The 10,000-nt window shown below is 45.0% G+C and overlaps 1 protein-coding gene across 8 annotated transcripts in view; it reads right to left on the reverse strand.

Moving 5' to 3' along the window:
* Positions 1 to 10,000, reverse strand: part of mef2cb (myocyte enhancer factor 2cb) — a 73,554-nt gene that overhangs the window by 55,130 nt on the left and 8,424 nt on the right. Inside the window, exon 1 of one of the 8 annotated variants that reach the window (XM_080003581.1) lies at positions 8,904 to 9,049. The exons of 6 other annotated variants lie outside the window; for them this stretch is intronic. The gene's annotated coding sequence lies outside the window, so the exon portion shown is untranslated. One more of the 8 variants, XM_080003579.1, reaches the window with a different exon arrangement.

Consider the following 10,000-nt stretch of genomic DNA (forward strand, 5'->3'; position numbering starts at 1 on the left):
CGATGAAAAAACAAGAAATGAGGAGGTTAGAATCGAAGGAAAAGACGGAGAGAAGGCCTCAACCAGACGTTCAACAAGATGGAGTCGCTTGAAATGCGGGTTCAACACTTTGTGATTGATTGTTTGTTTTCACTTTGAAAATTTTAAATTTAAATTGAGTTTGAACCGTCCCCGTACGGCGTCAACATCCGAGTCCCGCTCCGCTCTCTCCGAAGGCAACTCTTGACAACTTTTCCGCGGCTGACGAAGCTCGGAGGGCTGGGCTGCGTACGTGCGAGCAGAGTGTGAGTGAAGCGCCACAAAGGAGGAAGGCAGACGAGAGAAAATTAACACAGCGCTGCACACATGGCACTTGCCCGAGACACAGAAATGAAATGAACTCGACACCTCGGCGTAGAGACGGCAAAGAGGAGAGAAGATTGCCCCGTGACCTTACACTCGCTACAGAGGAGTGTCAGAAAGATAGTACTCCAGCGTCAAACCACTTCCTGACTGTCTAATGTGTCTAGTTACTGTAGATAGATAGATAGATAGATAGATAGATAGATAGATAGATAGATAGATAGATAGATAGATAGATAGATAGATAGATAGATAGATAGATAGATAGAGGAGCTTTTTGAATATGGCTGGGCATACATTGTTTTTTATTTTAAACATATGTTGACCATAGGGCAACCACACTTCACCACATTGCTGATAATGGCCTGAAAATGATCGCCCGGGGCAACTGGGCAACTAGTTACAGTAAAATGCTTCCTACGCGACGGTGTCACCGCATGCTGCTCCTACTGGACGGTCTTTTCCATTCCGACCGTGGAGGCTGATTTTCTCACACCCTCTGTTGAGAGTCCCATCCTGTTTGCTACGCCCCGCCCCCGGGGGAGCTGCTCCGCCGAAAAACACGAACGGGAGCCGGCTACAGGGGGAGGGGGGGGGGTCGGGGGATGTGGGGGTGGATGTGACGCGGAGGCCATGAGACTGTGGCGGAGGGAGGCGAGCGTCACGACAGGTATCCCTCACGCTTCCTCAGCTATTTATACAAGCATGAGTCCAGCGCCGGGCCAAAAATAAGGCAGGGGCCATATTTAGACCAAATAACAAAGGCCTCTCTCTTCCTCTTATACACAACTGGAGGCATGCACGCACACACACACACACACACACACGCACGCACATATGCCATGCGATAGAAAAAAATAAATGGATTTGTCATGCACTTGTAAGGAACAATTACAGAAACGTCCAGCGTGAACTTCTACAGAAACCGTATGGAGAAAATGAAACCAAAGTGTCTTATTCTGTCTTTATGTCTGGGATGGACACACACACACACACACACACACACACGCACACACACACACACACACACACACGCACACACACAAATGCATACACTCGGCAGACAAAAGTCAATATCAAGGCTGAGCTATTTCGGTGTGGAGCACTATTTAGGGAGCGTGGGCCGGGTGCCAGCGTTCTCCTCAGTTCCGTCTGGGCGTCATTACAGCCCCGGCGTTACAGAGAGAAAGAAGCTCTCCTCTCCTTCCCCCCACCTCCTCTCCTCCCCTCACCTCCTGGCTTTCACCTCACCCGCTCCTCTGCCCTTCCACCAAACTCTCCCTCCGCTCCATTGTCAGCGCACACACACAGAGTCACACTCACACAGTCACACACACTCCCACACACACACACACACACACACAAACACACACACACGCACACACACGGTCACGCACACACACACACACACACGCGCGCGCGCACACACAAGGTTATTTGTTTTTCCACTGGGTCGAAACCGCAGCACCAGGTGAAAGCGTCTATTGGCAGGGGCCGGGGAGCGGTGAGATCACGAGGCCGCGCTCTGCCCAGCAAACCTTCAACTGAGGCATGGGGCTGGAGTTTCAAACAAAGTGCCCCCTCATTCATTATACATGCAACTGCACTGAAAATCTCCCTCCACACCACACTCTCTCTCTCTCTCTCATCTCTCTCTCTCCTTGTCTCTCTCCTCCTCCTCCTCTCCGCACGTTGTCCACTTTCACTCCGCGATCCGTTCCCTTCTTTTTTTTTCTTTTCAGACAGACAGAGCGCCCCATAAAGTAGGAATTAAATTAATGACATCACGAGCTGCACTTGGAACTGGAGGAGCCGGCGTGTGGAGAAAAGCCATACATCACATCACATCGCATCGCATCGCATCGCATCGCAGGGGGCGCTGGGGGAAATATGACCAAAAAAAAAATAAAAAATAAAAAGTTAAAAAGCGGGGGGGGGGGAAAGATAGAGAGGGTGATAGAAATAAAAAATAAAGAAGAAATGGGGAAATAGAATATATTTTGTCTTAGTTTTTAATCAAAACTATATTTTTTACTGTATAGCTGTGGCATGTTTATTAATAAAAATAAAACTTCTCAAAATTCTTGAAAGTTGCAATCACAAAATTGCAGCATTTCTGACTAATAGATGATGTATATTGTAAGACTTTATTGGGCTTATTAGCTAATTTGCAAAAATTGTTTTCACACAAACAAACTACATTTCATCGTTAAATTTCGGTAATTCTCATCATCCTAATAATTTTGGCTGTTAAAAAACGGTAAATGTCAGAGCAAGCAGAGAGGCTGCAGGCTGGCCCTGGTGTGGGAATGGCACAGATGACAGTGGAAAGGAACATTTTGCTGTGGACTTTGGCAGGACGCTGTCCAGGCCGGCGCTGACGTGGTCTGCTGAAGACACCAGCTCGTTCCCCGTTCCCCCTGCTTCCATTTTCTCTCTGTGTTAACAGCGTTTATTAACAACCAGCCCCCCCCCCCCCCCCCCCCAGCCGCCCCTACCCCCAGCCCCCCGTGGAATCGGACACCGGAATGTCATGTCCCGATGTTGAGACAGGATCCTAATTCCTGAGAGATTCCCGCGGAATGTCCTCACAGTAATATTCCCCCAATTAGAGCAAAACAAAGAGATGTGTTTCCGAGATGGCAGTTTCCTATCGGTTCAGATCCAAACGTACCGGTTGTTCGGATGGAAGCCGAAAAGACATTGTCGACGAGCGGCGAAGCGACTTCTACTCCGACGTCTGTGTATTTGGAATTTATTTTTTTTGGGGGGGGGGGGGATTTTGGGGGATTGGATGTGCGAGCGTGTGAGGCCGAGGCACAGAGCTGCCTCTGTGCGTCTCCACAGGGCCGCGTTTGCCCAATGACTCGGCTATGTTGCGACCATGACAAAGATAAATCACCGCCGCTGGAAAATATCCGTACCTTCTCCACAACCCCCCACCCCTCCCGCCGCCGGTCTCTCTCTGTCTTTCTCAGTGTCTCCCCTCACTCCCTCCCTCTCCATACATCTTTTATTTATTTCTTATTTTATTTTTTTTACTGTAACCGGGCAAAGTCCAGCAGCGGTGCCACACCGCACCAAAGGGAAATGTGGAATGGGGGCAAGAAGGAGGAGGAGGGGAACTGGGAGAGGGGGTGGAGGGGGCTGGTCTCTCTCTCTCTCTATGAAAATATATTTGGCGGAATTTTTCGGCCCCCGTGCTACACACAGGTCAGGCAGTGTGTTTTATCGTGGAACATGCGGCACACACACACACACCTCCCGTCGGCGGGAGGGGGTGAGCGGGGTTTATTGACAGAAAACAGCCAGCGTTGCCCTGTAACTCCCGGACGCACACCTAGCCCCACATCATAGGGTCTCCAGTTCACTACGCTTGAAGTCAGGTGGCCCTCATGAAAGCAGTATTTGGTATTCAGACTGTGTAATAATGGTGTAATAACAATGTAATAACGGTGTCGTTTGGGAAAAACCGCTCCCTTAAAAAAATTTACATTTTAACACCCTCCGTTCCTTAAATGTCTTTCTCGCTCCTGCCAACGCTTCTCCGTCCCTCACATCTTGTGAGCCTCCCTCTCTCTCTCTCTCTCTCTCTCTCTGTCTCTCTCTCGCCCTCTCTCTCTCCAAAATATTCCATGGAGCCGGGCCTCCGGCGCGGCAAGGTGTTTTAAGGTGTCTCTTTAGGTGGGCCGCAGCTGAGGGTACGACCGCTGAGCCGGGACCACCCAGGCAGCTCGACTGCCGCCGCGGCGACCAGCGGGCCGGGGCGAGGAACAGGAAACAGGAAGCGGGAGTCAGGAAGTCCTGCTCATCTGGGTCAGCGACCATTTGGCATTACATCACGACCACATCCTTCTGTCTTACAAGTCAGCTGACCACCCGCGCTTCTTTGTGCTTCTGCCTCCCCATACATTTATTCACACCTACCTTGTAATCGCATTTGATGTGCTCTCTCGCGCCATCTCTCTCTCTCTCTCTCGCTCCTTCTCTCTCTCTCTCTCTCTCTCTCTCTCTCTCTCTCTCTCTCTCTCTCTCCCTCTCCCCCTCTCTCGCTCTCTGGAGTGCACTTTGCTCTTTATGTCTTGTCTCCGCAGTTTGCCTTTTCAGCCCTCACAGTGACACTTTTTTTTTTTTTTCCAGACTTCGCCGCCGTCCCAGACATCAAATCCTCAAATCATCAAACCTCCTCAAGTGCGAGAATAAAGAAGAAGAAAAAAAGAAAAGAAAAGAAAAACAGCGAAAAACATGCATTTTCATTTGAATATACACCAACAACAACTCATGAAAACTCAAAAAGAAAAAAAAAAAAGCACAAAAACATCCAGGCGTGCACGGAGACAGTAGGACAGACAGACAGATACAGACACAAACTTGAATGCACGCGCTCGCACGCACGCCCGCGCGCGCACACACACACACACACACACACACACACACACACACGAACACGAACACACACACTCATACACACACACAAACACACACACACACACACACACACACACATACATACACATTCAACACAAACCTCAAAAACAGAAGGCGCACTCGCAGACAGACACAAAGAAACAGCAGACACAAAGCACAGCACAGCACAGCCAGAAGTCTACTTTATGCAGAAATATTCTAAAATGTGTTTTACAATACAATTAAACATCAAAGGCTGATATATTCCTCTGTGATCTTTAACACCCCAGTGAACAAACCCCACACACCCCCATCCACTTACAGCGCGCCGAGAAAGTTGCCGTACGTCACTGCTAATTATTAGATAGAGACAGAGGAAGAGTTTGCATCATTATGCAGAAACCAGGACATATTCAAATCCATGCGCTCAAACACGCCATCAGACCATTCAAGGACTGGCGTTATTTACCCGCTATTCTTGTTTTTTGTTGTTTTTTTTTTCCCTCAACTTTGACGAGTAATTGCGGTTCTAATGAAGACACGCGAGCAGATCCCCGATACAAAGCAACGCAGGGGGAAACGCCGCTCGGAGTCAGCGCAGCACGTAGGTCAATAAAAGTGGGGATCTGCGTTAAACGGGTAAATAAACACATGCTGGTGCCGAGCTCTACGGGCGTTCATTAGTGCTATAAAAATGTGATGAGGGAAAAAAAAAAAAGGGGGGGGGGGGGGGGGGGAGACTTTTCCAACCTCGCAGCAGCGGGAACACCTGCCTTTCCACAAAGACACACACACACACACACACACACACACACACACACACACACACACACACACACACACACACTGGGTGGAGAACTACAGCGAGACCCTCACTTGAAAAAAAAAAAAAAAACCTGCTTACTCCCAGGCAAGTTCCCATGCAGCCAGAGGCAACTTTCAGAGTTTTTGTTTTGTCACAGATAATGTCAGACAGAGAGAGAGAGAGAGAGAGAGAGACAGAAAGACAGAAAGAAAAAGAAAGAAAGAAATGTGCGCACTGCGACTTTTCAAAATCTGAGAGTCCTCAAAGCCGAACAGTGAGTTTTATTTAGAGGGCAGAAGAATGTCTGCACATTTTACAATTATGAGGTAAAAATATGGTTATTTTCAAATGCTTCTGGTTCGAGCCAAAGTTCATGAAGAGCGATTACTTCCTTATTATCCGCCACTAGATCTCGCCAAACTTCAATCTGCAAAATTGATGTTTTACTCTTTCGCAAACCCGGCAAACTTCCTTCCAAAATATTGGAAACTATTAGTGGAAGAAAAAAATGTGAATTTACAGCGTGTCAAAAGAAGCTATAGAATTACTCACACAAACACAAACGCTTCTGATGTTTCCTTCATTTGTTTTGTTTTGTTTGTGTGTTTTTCGGTTGTTATCTTGTCATATATTTAGCTTTCTCTCACTCGGCAAGTTTGAAATATGTATGTAGACCCTGCGATAACTTGTCCTTTTTTTTTCGGATGCAGAGTCAGGGTTCTGCAAACTCGCACGTTAGGAACAGTCCGATTTTAAAGTATTTAGGAGGAGCAGAATTCTCTTCCACGGCTACTTTTTGAACAACACATCCGTGCCTTAATTCTCTATTATCGTTGTCTACGTGGAACATATATTCACAATTGACTTTGACGCACTTCCCCCTTGTCTTTCTTTCTTTCTTTCTTTCTTTCTTTCTTTCTTTCTTCCTTGTCGAGGTCGTGGCAAAACCCCGAGCGTGGCACACAATGTGTCCCTTCCCTTCACTTAACTAAAGCTCCGCTGAGCCCCAGTGTACAGAAAAGTGCCCTGACAATCGGCTCAATGCCCCGGCCAATCACACAGACACGTGACCCCCTAATCCCTCTCCCCGAGAAGGGTAAGTGTGTGTTGTCACTGTTGGTTTTCTGAATCGACAGCCAAAATCCCAAATGATTTGTCAAGAGGGACAGGTCTTAAAAGAATAACAGAAACAAAGCAACTGAGCGCGAGAGAGCATGGGCGTTGGTGTGTGTGTGTGAGTGTGTGTGTGTTTGTGTGTGTGTTTCCCTGTGCTGGAGTGTGTCTATGCAGGGGCTCTGAGATTACAGAGCTTGGCTGAGAGTCCTCTGTGTGTAATCGTGGGTCCGCATGCGAGCGCTCACCTTCCTCTGAGCGGATTAACCTAACGCTAAATCCCAAGAGAGCAACAGGCCAGACAGGCCACACAGGACAAGTCCATTGATGACGGAAGGCCATCTGGAAATGTTTTATACACTTCACTCTACACACTTGGAGAATATTTTGATAATTAGGCATTCTCTCTTTACATACCTAATTAAATATATATGAATTAAATGCAGCGACATTTGTAAATCAGGCATTAAAACAGACTTTTCACATATACATCTGATAATATAAATAGGTTATATATAAAACTAATATGAAAATAATGATAAAGAATTGCCTTCCTAATGCCATGCTAATACGCTGAAGGTTAATTTTGCATCTCAAATTGTCATTGGGTATCACAGTATGCTATAATTATAATTACTAAATTAACTAAGTATTTTTGGCGGCTTTAACTATCTGTGCTTTAATGGGTTGGAAGAGTCTAATTATTTCTAAATGTTTTTAGACAAATTATTCAATGGCTTTGAAAAAATTATGAATTTGTGCAACAGTTTCTTGTTTGGAAAAATCAGTGCAGCGATGAAGTCTTTGTATGTTTTGTATCTTTGTTTTTTTTTAATGGAAGCCTTAAATAAGCCTTAAACGTCACCCATGTTAAAAAAAAGAAATCCAGCTCCTCGCTGTGATACTGGCAAATATTAAACAACCTATAATCTGTAACGATGAGAATTGCCCGAAACCAAATAATAAAAAACATATTTCTTTGTTTCTAGAGCTGAAACCTGTGGAAGTTGCCATAGGTCAATTCAGGTTTCTTTATTAAATCCTCTGACTGCAACAGATTTCATGCAATGTTTCATCCTCACTGCGAGGCAATCAGGCCAAACAACATCTGATAAAGAGTGAGGGCGATGAAAATTCTTAAGATTCACGGTGAAAATGCAAAACCTTTTCTAACAAGCTGGACAAAGCATTAAAAAAAATATAGTTTTAGTTCAAGCCTAACGTGATAACTTGGGTTTGAGTTGTCACTTTGCCCTTTACTGTGGCTGCTCATGGTTTAGGGTCAGCGAGAATATATGTTCAGGTAGGTGGAAATAAATGATGTATTAGGGGATGAATTATTGCGTCTTCAGTTGCTTTCTGTGGTTGCCTTTTGTTATTATATATAGGCAAGCAAAAATGATTTATTGTTTAATGTCATGGTATGTATTATTTTCTGGCAACCTATTGACGACAGTTAAATAGTTTCATTGCATCACTTAATGGTAACAGATAGCATGTCATACAAAACTACTTAAAATGATTTGAATACTGTTATAGCAAGGACAATATATTTTATATTATAGGTTATTTTTTGTGCAAGATTGATGTTATGTGATTTCAAAACACAAACGTCGCACTAATAAAACAAACGACAGGGTGGGAATAACCACGCATTGAAATAACTATTGGTCGAATTTTAAACTTCCATGGACTGTGTTCAATTTCCAATAACTTCCCCCCGTTTAGTAACAAATTCATGTCAGCAATCGGTACATTGTATAAAGTCTTGTAAGAGAGGGTTTTTGGTTTTTTAAACCCTGTTCACAATGGTTAAGATAACACGCACACCACAAGGTCACAACATCAACAGAAAAGACAAGAGAAAGAAAGACAAAAAAGAAAGAAATACACTGACTCCTCTAATAAACTATTAACAGCTATTTGATGCCCGGGTATTGATGTGACAGTGGACCAGGGCAGGAGCAAATCGATAGGCGCAGCTAACTGTACTTTGTCGCCCTTAGAATAAACCCAACTTTCCCCATAATATTACAGACTGCAATACGCGCGTTCTAGATAAAGCGCGTCATTTCTAAGGTACTTACTTTATCATGCGTCAAATCTTCCCTCGCACTAAAACAGTCCCCGGCTTGTCTCGGCAGAATGACAGGGTGGTTGGATGGGATGGACTTCGCGAAAAAGACGCACTTAAATCCAGGAACGCAACAACAAGAAAAAAAAAAAAAAAAAGTACCGGTCGGCCGGAGTCTTCCTCCGCGGGGGGATGCGCACCGCGGCTCGGTGTCCCTGCTGCGAGGTGCCGGTGAGCGGAGAGGGAGGGACGGACGAGCTGGACGGTCTGGAGCTTGCCGGAGCTGAGGGCTGTGTCTTGTTTCTGTTCCTTCCCACAATCCTGGCCGAGTCTTTCCCTCTTCCCTCTCCCAGCCAGAGCAGAAATAATCGTTTTTTTTTACTCCTGGAAGGGGGCGGGATCAGTTTCTCCCCCCCAACTACTTTAATGGATGGAAGAGGCGCTCCGACCGTGCGGTATTACCGCAAAGCTGATCGAGTGGACGCGCGATAATGGTGACTATGTGACTATGTGTATATAGGAAGGCAGACAGTGACTTTATACACCCTCTCACACCCGTTCCACATTTAAAGTTGTTGCCTTAACAGTTTCATTTAGAGCTCGGTGCATATTAGGGCTTAGGCAAGAATTATTTTTTGTTCTCGTCTAAGATTTTATCGATCTTTTTTTTCGCGGTACTGATTTTGGGTTCATAACATATATACACACAAGAAATGTTGGAGAAACAAACATTAGTAATGTTGATCACAATACTTGTATCATACAATATGATCATTTTGTAGAAATGTTTTAGAAATTTAAAGGCAACATATTACTATATCGCAAAACGATGACCAAATTCCCAGACGATATCTGGGCTCATATCACATCGTATAAATATTATAATGATATATCACTCAGCCCTGGTATGCTTATTAGTATTTTTGAAATAAAACAGCCAGAATATATCAAACCAGTAGTCTAACTGTCCTCAAATTAAAACCCTGGGTAAATTCCAACCACTTTTCCAGACCTATGAGATTTTCTGCGGTTTATTTTCTTGGTTTCCATGAAGCGCTCTCCGATTCTAACTGTCCATCATTGCCAGCTATCTCAAACAGATAAGGGCTGACACAGACAGTAAGCATTGGGAAATTGCCGAGCCTTTATCCATACAACCAAATGATTTCAAAACACTAACCCCTATTAGTGTGAAGATAACAATTACAACTGCAAGTTTTCCACTTCAGATAAGACAATGTGAGATAGTGCAGTGGGCT

This window comes from Zeus faber (genome assembly GCF_960531495.2).
Source record: "Zeus faber genome assembly, chromosome: 7".
Taxonomy (NCBI): domain Eukaryota; kingdom Metazoa; phylum Chordata; class Actinopteri; order Zeiformes; family Zeidae; genus Zeus; species Zeus faber.